The 12360-nt window shown below is 47.0% G+C and overlaps 1 protein-coding gene across 3 annotated transcripts in view; it reads right to left on the bottom strand.

Moving 5' to 3' along the window:
• Nucleotides 1-12360, bottom strand: part of LOC145343774 (ras association domain-containing protein 8-like) — an 85749-nt gene that overhangs the window by 49403 nt on the left and 23986 nt on the right. The window contains exon 1 of one of the 3 annotated variants that reach the window (XM_080190095.1): nucleotides 7199-7370. The exons of 1 other annotated variant lie outside the window; for it this stretch is intronic. The gene's annotated coding sequence lies outside the window, so the exon portion shown is untranslated. Of the gene's footprint in view, nucleotides 1-7198; nucleotides 7371-12360 lie in introns of those variants that run through there. One more of the 3 variants, XM_080190097.1, reaches the window with a different exon arrangement.

Genomic DNA, 12360 nt, shown 5'->3' with positions numbered 1-12360 from the left:
AACCTCCCCTCCCTCTTCTTCCAATAGTAATCATGGGATCTTGATCCACCTAAGAGGGTTCACATTTATTCATGTTAGGCATCCATTCAAAAGATGTCCCCTCCCTCCACACCCCCTGACAATGCAGCACTCCCTCAGTATTGCCGCACCAACACTGCTGCAGTCCCTCAGTATCACCTATCCAACTAGCAGCCATCCTATGGTGCTGATCCTCAAATTGGCGTAGCGCTCTGCCCACTCTGGTCCTCCGACAGTGCAGCTATCCCACAATATTGATTGTCTAACAGTGCAGGGCTTCCTCAGTACTGCCCTGGGAGTGTCATCCTATTTCACGTTCTTAAGTCCTTGGAGTGGCCTGTGAGCCCTTGAGACTAAATCCAACAGTTCAACTAATCAATGCAAAAATGTACAAAGTTACACCACACTGAATGAGAAACAGGATGGGCTAGCAAAGGTGGCCATTTAGCCCTTCACATCTGTGCATGAAAGACAAATTCCTTTTGTCTAATTTCCCAGACACTTAAAAGTTTTACTTTTTCAAATATTTATTCCCCCTTTAAAGCTAGCCTGAATCCTTCAGCTTCTGGTTGGTCAATTCAGGTCTTAACAGCTCCGGATAAGAAATAGGACAGCTGGTGATTGCTAAAGGCACTTCACTGACCAGTGGAAAGCTTGTTCCTTTTTTTACCCGATTGAAACCCTGATCATTTAGTCTCCTCTCCTCTGCTTCAGTGCAAACGACACCAGTTTTCCAGACACAGCTCATAACTAAAGTCCCTCATCCCACACCGTGCATCTCTCCTCCACAATTTCCAAAGCCTTGACATCCTTTCCCCAAAAAGAACAACTGAAATTGGAGACAGTCTTCTAGCTGGGGAGGAGCCAGCGATTGGAACAGTTTCAGCGTTATCGCTTTAGTATTCTATACCCTTATTTATAAAACCACAATTCATAAAGAAAGCTGCAGGAAAGACCCGACAGGTGTGGCAGTGTTTGCAAAGTCTGTGTTGTGGCTCCATTTTCAGAAACTCACCCAAAGGGCGGAACTTTCCTGTCCCGTCCGACACGGGGGATTCATAGCTGGCGGGACGGGACCATGTAAAGACCCACTGACCTTGGGCTGGATTTTTCAGTCTTGAGGGGCAAGCCTGGCCCAAATGGTTAACTGACCTGTTATTCAACAGATGCCGAGGATCTCCTGTATTTCAGATGTTCGATTCCGCTTTCTCCCATCTCCTGTCTTTCACTTTTTTTTAAAAGTTTTAGCACTTTAAAAATACAAAGACAAAGTTTTCTTTTCCCAATTTCACATGGCAAAATGGCCAACATCTGTTTCCAGCAGCTGGCAGTGACACTGGGAAATGTCCCGACACACGGGCGGCACAGTGGTTAGCACTGCTGCTTCACAGCTCCAGGGACCTGGGTTCGATTCCCGGCTCGGGTCACTGTCTGCGTGGAGTTTGCACATTCTCCTCGTGTCTGCGTGGGTTTCCTCCCACAATCCAAAGATGTGTGGGTTAGGTTGATCGGCTACGCTTAAAAATTGCCCTTTAGAATTGTGAAATGCGAAGGTTGCAGGGATTAGTGGGTAAATATGTTGGAATAAGGGGGTAAGTGCCAGGGTGGGATTATGGTCAGTGCAGACTCGATGGGCTGAATGGCCTTCTGCACTGTAGGGATTCTGTGAGTCTATGAACATGGAGACTGTTGAATGCCTTTCAGGCCCAAGATTCACTGTCTTTTCACCAGCTTCATGCGCACAGATTCACAAGAGTGGTCCGGCTTGAAGGCCGAGTGGTCTGCTTCTGTTCCTGTGTGACAGGCTCGAGGGACTGAATGGCCTCCTCCTGTTCCGGTGGAAAGTGAGGAGGACAGTTTTTTGCTTGTTGAGCACGTCCTGGACAATTTCAGCACTGGACAGTGGGTTGTAATGACTCCAATTCCACATTTGGTCACCATCTCACACATTCCTGGTGCAATCTGCGTAGGTCACCATGGCAACAAACTGGTTAGTGCTGAACATTCCAATTGCGTGATGCAGATGAGGGCAAGTCATACAATCAAGTGTAAACCAGGGAGATAGACCAGATATAACCGCACATGGCAAAATACACAGGAGTCAGTCACTCAGAGATCAGGCACAGGGATAAGGTAACAATAAATCTCAAGATGAACTCCTGCCCTGCAGCTTTTTCCACTCACCACATCTGAAAGCCAGCACAGCGCGACTGTGATAATCACCGACACGGGGAGTGGTTGAGGTGAATAGCATGGATGAAGTTAAGGACATGAGGGAGAAATGGTGATCGGGTGAGATGCAGGAAGTTTCTCTCAAACGTAGGGAGGATATTCCCATTGGTGGGGAAGTCAAGAACCAGGGGTCACAGTCTGAGGATTCAGGGTAGACCATTTAGGACGGAGGTGAGGAGACACTTCTTCATCCAAACAGTGGTGAGCCTGTGGAATTCATGCCACAGGAAGTGGCGAATGCCAAAACATTGATATAGCACTTCAGCCATGATCGTAATGAATAGCAGAGTGGGCTCCATGGGCCAAATGGCCTCTTCCTGCTCCTATGTTTCTATAAACACCGACATTGAACCCAGTTGGACTCATTGGCCTGTTTGTGTGCTGTAAACTTTAGGTAAAAAGATTGCAGAGTACTTCACTGGCTCAGTGACTGAGAAATAGACTCTACATTCTGTCCAGTTGGTGAAAAATTAATTTGTAAGTAATAACTGAAGCTGGTGATTAATGATGGAGTAATTAGTATTGAAATCATGATTATGTTTCACTGGATTCTCAATCTGCCCTTCAAATCTCTCTCACACACGCTGACATTATAAATAACAGCCGAGGTTTTTACAAAATCCAAACATCCTTCTTTAGCCACTCATCATTCTATTTAGGGATATAGCAATGGAGTGATTCTAGCTGGGATTTCCCAGCACCGGCAGAGAATTTTTACATTTCTCTCCTGCAGAATGAGGTCATTTGGCCCATTGAGTCTGCACTGACTCTCTGATAGAGTATCTTACCCAGGCCCTCTCCCTATCCCCATAACCTCACACATCCATCTAACCTATACATCTTGGTACACTAAGGAGTCCTTGGCTAACCCACCTAACCTGCAGATCTTTGGACTGTGGGAAGAAACCGAAGCACCCGGAGGAAACCCAGGAAGAACATGTAAACTCCACAAAGACAAGTCACCCAAAGCCTGAATTGAACCCTGGGTCCCTGATGTGGCGAGGCAGTAGTGCTAACCACTGTGCCACCATGCCACCCTTGGTGTCTGTCAGGGTAGGTCCTGCCACAGGAGATTCTGTGGCCCAGCCATAGGTCCACTGGGGGCTGATAAGGATGAGTTGAGGGAGCGAAACAGGGAGCTGGAGGAAGACGGAACTCGGAGGAGCGGGGTCAGGATGGTTGGATAAGTGGTTACAGAGATAGAGAGGAGGAGAAGCCCTGGGCTGGGCGTGGAGAATACTTCACAAATAATAATGAGAATTTAAAACTTGAGGCACTGAGGGACTAGGAGACAATGCCAGAAAGGAAAGGGATAATTAAAGACTTAAAACATACGCAGAGCATTGGAAGCCTCAATTTTATGATCCCAATGATGCAGTCCAGATAGGAGATTATCAGTCAAGTTAGAAGAGAAAATGGCACGCAATAAAGTTTCAGCAGCAGGCGAGTTGGAATAGGGGCTGAGCAGGGAGGTTTTTTTTTTAAAATTCCTTCAAGGGACATGGGTGTTGCTGGCTGACCAGCATTTATTGCCGATCTCTAGTTGCCCAAGTGCAGTTGAGAGTCAACCACATTGCTGGGGCTCTGGAATCACACATAGGCCAGTTCAGGCAAGGACAGCAGATTTTCTTCCCTAAAGGACATTAGTGAACCAGATGCGATTTTCTGACAATGGTTTAGTGGTCATTAGTAGATTCCTAATTCCAGATATTGTTTATTGAATTCAAATTCCACCATCTGCCGAGGCAGGATTTGAACCTGAGTCCCCAGAACATTAGCTGAGTTTCTGGATTAATAGTCTAGCGATAATACCACTAGGCCGTCGCCTCCCAAGAGGGCGAAATAGGCAGTCTTAGGGATGGCAGGAATACGCAGTCAGCAACTTATTTCAAGGTCGCGACCGGACAGGCTTAATGTCAGGCTGTTGCTAGGGAGAGGGGTGGAGTTGGTAGCAAGGGGACAGAGTATGCAATGGGGACTGAAAATAACGGCACCAGTCTTCCCAATATTTCACTGGAAGATATGCCTGTTCCTCCAGTACTGAATGTCGGATATGCAGGCTGACATTTTAGCAGTGGTGGAGGAGTCAGGAGAGGCAGTAGTGAGATAGAGCTTGGTGTCAGTGCCCACATGAAAACTAATGCCAATACATTGGATGATGCAACTGAGGGGCAGCAGGGAAATAGGAGGGAGTAAAAGGATGGGGGACACCTGAGGCAACAGTACACGAATAAGAGAAGCCACTGCAAGACATTCTCGGATTAGAAAGATAGGAATAAGGGCACACCTATGTTTACCTCCAGAGACTGTCAACACACGCTGGCAAGATTCACCGTAATATTGTGTTTGCTTTCTGCTTTTTTTAACTTCTATTTATAGTTCAGTTGACATCAGCAAGAGAGAATTATCCCACAGGAGCTGCGGTGGCTCGGACGCAAAGCAGTTCAATTCACCTCAGCTAGCACATTAATCAACCCAGCCCGCATCAGAAGAGTTTGTGTAAATTCAGCTTCATTGCATGGTGTAAAACACCAACTCCTTCCCTTCACTGATCATCAATTACCCCACAAATACAAGAGAATCCTAAATTAACTAAATACGGACAGGCCTAATCAGATGTTACTGAGCACAAAGCAGGCGTACTTCCCCTTCCCCACTGCAGTGATTGTGTAATGTAGGAAAGTCTGCAGCCAATTTTCACAAAGGAAGCTCCCATTAACAGTGATGAGATAGCAATTTTAAAGTACATATTTTCAATGATGTTGATTAGGGATAAATGCTCCGCAGGATACTAGGGAGAACTCCCTGCGCCTTTAAAATACTGATGTGGGTATGCCAGCGTTGGACTGGCGTAAACACAGTAAAAAGTCTGACAACACCAGGTTTTAGTCCAACCTATTTATTTGATAATATACTCACTAGCTTTCGGGTTAGCCCCTTCGTCAGGTGAATGGAGAGTTCTGGCCTCAGACAGAGCATATAAAGCACAGACGGTTTAGAGATTACTGATTAAAATGCGAATCCTTACACCTAACCTGCTGTTCAAGACCTGAAGTGGCTGATAATGTGAGTGGAAGGAGCACTGATCACAGTTTAAAGAGATGTGTATTGTCTCCAGACAGTACAGTAAGTGAGGTTTTGCAAACCCAGGCAAGTCACGGGGGTTACAGATGGATCTTGGGTTCATGTCGCACTATCTGTAACCCCCGTGACTTGCCTGGGTTTGCAAAACCTCACTTACTGTACTGTCTGGAGACAATACACATCTCTTTAAACTGTGATCAGTGCTCCTTCCACTCACATTATCAGCCACTTCAGGTCTTGAACAGCAGGTTAGGTGTAAGGATTCGCATTTTAATCAGTAATCTCTAAACTGTCTGTGCTTTATATGCTCTGTCTGAGGCCAGAACTCTCCATTCACCTGACGAAGGGGCTAACCCGAAAGCTAGTGAGTATATTATCAAATAAATCGGTTGGACTAAAACCTGGTGTTGTCAGACTTTTTACTGCCTTTAAAATACTGTCATTGGAACTTTTAAGCAAATGAAGTTTCAAGTTGCAACTGAACATTGACCCCTCTGACAATGCAGCACCCCCTTGGCACTGACCACCCGACAGTGCAGAGCTCCCTCGGCACTGACCACCCGACAGTGCAGAGCTCCCTCGGCACTGACCACCCGACAGTGCAGAGCTCCCTCGGCACTGACCACCCGACAGTGCAGAGCTCCCTCCATTTCATGAGAGGTGTGCATCAGTGGGCCTTCTGGCAACAGATTCGCTGCTCGTGGACAATCACCTCGTCAACGGGCAGGCGTCTCATCAGCAGACAAATGTGCCAACAGCAAACAGGAGTCCTATCAGACAGTGTACCAGCCAGTGAGAAATGTGCCAACAGCAAGCAGGTGTCCTGTCAGGTGGGTGTGCCAGCCAGCAGCAAGCATGTCAGAATGCCGGTGTGCCAATAGTAGAATGTTGTAATCCAGGATGACACTTGACTCCCATCTCACTTTAAAAAATGCTGCTGAACCCCAACTCATTGGACTAATCTTTGCTGACCTCCTCTAATACATCATCGTTAGTGTTTGGTTCGCTTTCTGTCCATGAAGCGTTTTTGGTCACGTGAAGAGATTCTTCAGCCAGCTAGCTACCTGTAGGCCCTGAGGAATACACCGTTGATCCAATTTATTTGTTTACCAGAGATTCTGGCAAGTCCTTTGGGAAGAAGCAAGCACGGCCTCTCTGACCCTGAAACGTTGTGTAAAATGCTTCAGGTAGTTAGCTTATCCTGATTGAATTGGTTAAGTTGTTGAAAGGTCTGTCTTTTTGCATCAGACAGTGTTTAGAGTAAGAACTCACTGACATGCACGTACACACGATTAAAAAGGTCTAAGATTAGGTTACCCCAAATTATACCCTTCACTAAACGTTCATTTCAGGAGGCTGTACTTAAAACACGGTGAGACACACAGGGAGCTGCACTGAGCTCACTAACTCAAGAAAGCAGGGGCCCATCAGATGAAAGGCTTTGGGGATATGTGAGATAGATCAGCTGCTAAACCTCTGGGACAAAAGGAGCAGGTCAAAACCGAAATAAGGCTTGACAGCAAAGGATTGCCATTGTTTTCCAACTCTCTCTGAACATAGTAGAGGGAAAAGAGTCTCCAAAAAGCTCAAAAAACCAAAGTTCTCTCCCTACAATCATTCCCAAACTCAACTTGAAACGGGGGGAGGGGCAGAGGGACTACTAACACCCTAACCTGAATAAAATCCAACCTGTACACAGACTATAATGTACACACATTCCTACGCGCCCAGGAAACTCAACTCTCCTTTAACATATCGACCATTGGAAAGTTGCTAGGAGAGTTCTAAATGTTAGGACTCACTGTGGGGTCAACGTTTGAACAGCGGCTTGTAGTTTAAAGAGAGTTTCTAGACCATCACTCACCTCCCTCCTGTCGCTGTGCACAGACTGGTGTCCGGGTTAAAAAGTAGCTTACCGCAGTCAGCAGGGTGAAATGGTCCTTGTTAATTGTAATCCACACAGAGCGCAGGCGAGGAAGGCTGCTGCTGCCACTCCAGTGTTACAATGCCCAGCACCTCTCGATACTGCCAGTGTGAGTAAACGCAATGTAATGTTCTGCCTTCCCACAGGCACTCCCACCTCCACAACCAACCAGCAACCTCACTGTCCCAGGTGTGGGAGGAGCCCCAGTGTCTAAGTGACACTTACCGCCCTTCAAATTCAATTCTTTAGCAAGAAGATAATGGATGAAACAGATCGGAGGAGGGGTTTTTTTGTTGTTGTTGGCCACCCTCTAAACAAACAGCACCATCATCAGCTTTTCAAACAGCATCAGGTTACTCTCAGAGAAAGACGTCAGCCCAGGTGCAGGAAGAACAAGGCTTCACTTCCTGATCAAGTCCACCCTGTCACCTGTATGTTCAGGAAGGGAGAGCTGTTCAGTGTCAAAACCAGATTCAAACAGGATCTACCAGCTTTCCAGAGCGTCAGAGAAAGCTTTTGGCTAATCAAAGACATTTCCTGCCTTCCAAGATCCCCTTGTTTTGTGTTTCATTTAGATAGCACCTTATTCTTACACAGAACCATAAACAGGCCTTTAAACCAAACTGCTCAGTGTCAGCATTTAAGCTCCACACCAGTCTCCTCCACTCCAACAGCCTTATCCCACCCTGTCCCTCCATTCCCTTCGCCCTCATGCACACAACAAGCTGTTAAACAAAGGAACTTGCATTTATACAGCATGACTGGGATTCCTCCGGATGCTCCAGTTCCCCCCGCACAGTCCCAAGATGTGCATGTGGGTTAGGTTGATTGGCCATGCTAAATAGCCCCTTATTGTTAGGGGGATTAGCAGGATAAATATGTGGGAGGATGGGACCTTGGTTGGCGCAGGCTCGATGGGCCAAATGGCCTCCTTCCACACTGTAGATTCTCTGACATAAGGGGTGCCAAATGATTCATAGCCAATGAATTGCTCTTAAGGTATAGTCATTATGGCAGAACAGTACTGAAGGAGTGCTGCATTGTCAGGGGAGCAGTTTTTTGATGGAATGCTGCACACTCAGGGCAGTACTGAGGTAACCTTTCACTGTTGAAGAATCAGTTGCGGGAGCTCTGCATTGTCAGTGCAGCAGTACAGAATGAGCGCTGCACTGTTGGGGGGACAGTATTGAGGGAGCACTGCACTGTTGGGGGGACAGTATTGAGGGAGCACTGCACTGTTGGGGGGACAGTATTGAGGGAGCACTGCACTGTTGGGGGGACAGTATTGAGGGAGCACTGCACTGTTGGGGGGACAGTATTGAGGGAGCACTGCACTGTTGGGGGGACAGTATTGAGGGAGCACTGTTCATGGCTGGGGGGGGCAGGATACGACAAGGGGTGGAAGTTAGTGCTGAGGAAGCCCCACACTGTCAGGGCAGCAGTACTGAAGAAACAGAATAGGGGTAGGCCACTTGGCCCTTCGAGCCTGCTCCTCCATTCATTATGATCACTGCTGATCATCAAATTCAATTTCGTGAAGCTACCTTCCCCCATATCCCTTGATCTCTTCAGCCTGAGGAGCTATATCTAATTTCTCCTTGAAATCATGCTGTCAGGAGGGCAGTATTAGGAGAATGCTGCACCGCGTATGTGGGGGTTGGGGTGGGATCAGTACTGAGGGAGTGCTACAGGCAGACTGTTGTACCGAAGGAGCTCTGCACTGTCGGGACAGTAGTACTGAGGGGGTGAGACAAAGGCGGTTGTGGTAATATAATCAGGGCCTAGTTTTAAGGCTGATTAAATTGGATATCTTAAATTAAAGAATTGGGCCTATTAAAATCAAACAGTCAAACTTCAGGCAAGCCAGACTTGACGAAAATCAAATATACAAACACAGGAACATGTCTGGGCCTGACGCATCAATCACCCATCAAAGATCATTGCACTCTACTGAGACCTAGCAGGAGATCATTGCACCCCATTGAAATGCACCGGCCTATTCTTAGAACAGTAAGAAGTCTCACAACATCAGGTTAAAGTCCAACAGGTTTATTTGATAGCAAAAGCCTTCAGAGCACTGCCCCTTTAACAGGTGTGCGGGAGTTGTGTTCACAAACAGGGCATGTATAAATACAAACTCATTTTACAAGATAATGGTTGGGACGCAAGTCTTTACAGGTAATCAAGTCTTAAAGGTACAGACAATGTGAGTGGAGAGAGAATTAAGCACAGGTTAAAGAGATGTGTATTGTCTCCAGACAGGACAGAAGCCCAGACTTTGTCACCTAGAGTTCCTGCAGTTATCTGGCAACGTGTGAGCAACAGCATGGAGATGGGCACCTGGGGGCGGGCCCCCTCCCAGGAGCTCATTGACCAGAAACCAGAGGTTTCTGAAAAGGAGGGCAGGGGGATAAAGGTACACATTTCGGACACACCAAACTCGGCAAGGGAGGCGACTTTAAGAACATAAGAAATAGGAGCAGGAATAGGCCATCTAGCCCCTCGAGCCTGCCCCGTCATTCAATAAGATCATGGCTGATCTGTCGTGGCTCAGTTCCACATTCCCGCCCTCTCCCCATAACCCTTAATCCCCTCTCTTGTCAAAAACCCATCAACCCGCGTCTTAAATATATTTAGCGAGGCAGCCTCCACCACTTCAACGGGCAGAGAATTCCAGAGATTCACCACCCTTTGAGTGAAGAAGTTCCTCCTCAACTCTGTTCTAAACTGCCCCCCCCTTATCTTAAGGCTGTGCCCCCTAGTCCTACTGTCTTTTTTTGAGCGGGAAGAGTCTCTCCACCTCTATCCTATCCATCCCATTCATCATCTTATACGTCTCAATGAGATAACCATCTGGAAGACTGACCAGAGAAGGAAGGAAGGAAGAAGCTGCCATCAAGACTCACCTTTGTGACGACAGACCAGAAAATCGGCCCTGCAGTTTAAACAAACCATCTTTGCGGTTAGTATACTTGAATCTGGGGATTCCTCTTGTTTCGTGTGGGTAATTTAAGGGTTAATAGTATTATTTACAAAATTATTGAACTTTTGCTTGTATTTGTCCTTTGTCTATCTTGCAAACAAGGACATTGGGATAAAACTTTGAGTAAACTAGTTGGAAGAATCTGAGAATTAACAAGTACTCATGATGTGGAGATGGCAGCATTAGGCTGGGGTAAACGCGGTAAGAAGTCTCACAACACCAGGCTAAAGTCCAACAGGTTTACTTGGGGCCTCTTTTAAGGCACCAAACAAGTAAACAAACTCAAATTAACTTAGGGAAACAGGTTTATTTGGTAGCAAAAGCCACTGGCTTTCGGAGCGCTGCTCCTTCATCAGGTAAATGCGGTGTCGATGGTCGTCACCTTATCTGACGAAGGAGCAGCGCTCCGAAAGCTAGTGGCTTTTGCTACCAAATAAACCTGTTGAACTTTAACCTGGTGCTGTGAGACTTCTTACTTAATTAAGAGGTACAACAGGGTGCTGCACTGTTGGAAGAGCAGTACCGAGGCAGTGATGCATTGTCAGAGAGCCTCTGCTCTCTCACACAGATGTAAAAGGCCCACGTCCTATTATTATTTTTATATTTAAATACAAGTCATTAAACACACCATCTCCTCAATACCACATTGCTGTTTCTGTGATCCTGCAGTGTGAAGTTGGGCTGCTGCACTACAGAGTGGCTGTAAAGTGTTTCAAGACATTCTGAGGGGGGTTACATGAAGTATTTCCCCCCCTCCCTCCCCTCCCTTTGTCTCCAGTTCTGAAAATATTTCATTGTGGTCACATCAAAAGTTGCCTCGTGGATGGAACCCGCCCCCCCACCCGTTCCTGCCTGGCCGACCTGAGACAAGAGAGAGGGGGTGGAGCGGGGGAGGGGGAAATTAGGGATGGGTTGTGCTCTGTTCCCACCACTTTGGTATTTCTCCTCCTTTTGTCTGTGACCCTATTCTGCAGCCTGCCAAAGAGGGTCAGTTTCAGAGAGGGATGAAACTGAGAATTGCAATAGGCCATTGTATTAATTTTTTTTCACTCATTCTGGGCACAGGAACCTGTTGGGAGTGAAACCAGATAAGTGAGGTATGCACTGGAAACACATCGCTCAGGAATGCTGGCTGGTGTGAGACTGGCTCTGAAACGATGATCTGAGGCAAACCCTTGCGCTCGATCTCATTCGCAACTCTCCTGGAGGAGGGGCAAAAGGCGTTTAAAGTGAGCTAAGATGCAGCAAAACTTCTGCTGCTGCCGTGTACGTGTGTGTGCATGCGTATGTGTAAAACAAGAGGGCATCATCTTAAAAATCAGGGATAGGCCTGTTCGTGGGTGTGCTGTCGGCAAGCACTTCGTCACACAAAAGGCAACAAAAATCTGGAACCCCCCCCGCCCTCAACTCCCCCTAAGAGATGCAGGATCATAGAATCCCTACAGTGCAAAAGGAGGCCATTCAGCCCATCGAATCTACACCAACCACAATCCCACCCAGGCCCCATCCCCATGACCCTACTTATTTACTATACTAATCCCCCAACACAAAATGGGTAATTTAACATGGCCACTCAACCTAACCCACATATCATTGGTCTGTGGGAGGAAACCAGAGCACCCGGAGGAAGCCCACGCAGACATGGGGAGAATGTGCAAACAGCCCGCAGATAGTGACCCAAGCCAGGAATGAAACCCAGATCCCTGGCGCTGTGAGGCGGCAGTGCTAATCAACGTGCTGTCCTTTTTTTAAAACAATTACAATCCTTAACTTTAAAATTCTTATCCTGGTTAGGTATCCTGTATTCAATCCTGATTAGGACTGTTAGGATCTGGGTGGATTGAGAGCTTTCGAGACAGAGACTGATGAGGTTTTTTTGGCTTAGGTGTTAATGGAGCACAATCAGGTAAATGGGGTACAGATCACCCACAATCTGATTAAATAGCTAAGAGGATTCAAGAAGGTTACCTAACTTACCATTAGCTTCTCTACATGGGCAGCATTGGTTAAAACTGCTGCCTCACAGTACTAGCACTGCTGCTTCACAGTGCCGGGAACCTGGGTTCAATTCCGGCCTCGGGTCACTGTCTGTGTGGAGTTTGTACATTCTCCCTGTGTC

Source organism: Carcharhinus amblyrhynchos, chromosome 6 (genome assembly GCF_965287045.1).
Source record: "Carcharhinus amblyrhynchos chromosome 6, sCarAmb.v2.hapA, whole genome shotgun sequence".
Lineage (NCBI taxonomy): Eukaryota > Metazoa > Chordata > Chondrichthyes > Carcharhiniformes > Carcharhinidae > Carcharhinus > Carcharhinus amblyrhynchos.
The sequence above is the reverse complement of the archived record's forward strand: the minus strand, read 5'-3'. Positions and strand labels throughout refer to the sequence as shown.